The sequence below is a fragment of the Tupaia chinensis genome, unplaced genomic scaffold (assembly GCF_000334495.1).
Source record: "Tupaia chinensis unplaced genomic scaffold, TupChi_1.0 Scaffold143681_1, whole genome shotgun sequence".
NCBI lineage: Eukaryota > Metazoa > Chordata > Mammalia > Scandentia > Tupaiidae > Tupaia > Tupaia belangeri.
The window spans coordinates 115,073-116,088 of NW_006203529.1; positions in this window are offsets into that span (position 1 = coordinate 115,073).

The window sequence follows — 1,016 nt, forward strand, 5'->3', positions numbered from 1 at the left end:
AATAAAAAAGAATTCCCCTTTCCCCACCCCCCCGCCAGCACTTATCACTTTCTGTTTTTTTTTTTTTTTTAGTCTTAGTCACTTTGACTAAAATTAGGTGGTATGTCATTGTGGTTTTGATCTGCATTTCCCTTACAATGAGGGATATGGAACATTGTTTCATATGTCTTTTTGCTATTCATTTGTCATCCATAGAGATTTTTTTTTTTTTTCAACTAATTCTCCCATCTTTTAATAGGGTTGATCAACTTTTCTAAACAGCTGCTTGAGTTCCTTGTGTATTCTGGTTATCAGTCCCTTATCTGATGCATAGTTTACAAAGATGTTTTCCCATTCTGAGGGCTGTCTATTAACACTAATCACTGTGTCTTTTGCCATGTAGAAACTTCTTAGTCTGATGTAATCCCACTATTTTGGGGATAAACGCACTAACTGTGCATTGAGAGTCTTAGTTTTTCCTTACCCCAATGTCTCCCAGAGTTTCTTCAGTGTTTTCTAGGTGATGTTTTATAGTTTGGGATCTTAAATTTAGATCTTTGATCCACCTTGACTTTATTTTTGTCAGAAATGAGAAGTAGGGGTTCAGATTGATCTTTCTGTAAGTGGAGATCCAGTTTTGCCAGTACCATTTGCTGAAGAGGTTTTCCTTTTCCCATTGGATTGGCTGGTATCCCTTGTCAAAAATCAGTTGACTGTATATTTGAGCATTTATTTCTGGGGACTCTATTCTGTTCCATTGTTCCACCTGTCTGTTTCTGTGCCAGTACCACGCTGTTTTGATATACTAGCTTTGTAGTATATTTTGGGTTCAGGGAGTGAGATGCTGCCCACTCCACTCTTCCTGTGTAGAACTGCTTTGGCAATATGGGTCTCTTATAATTTCAGACAAACTTTATGATTGCCTTTCCTAGATCTGTGAAGAATGTGTCTGGTACTTTGATTGCATTGCATGAAATATGTAGATTAATTTGGGTAGAATTATCATTTTGATTATATTAATTCTTCCAATCCATGAA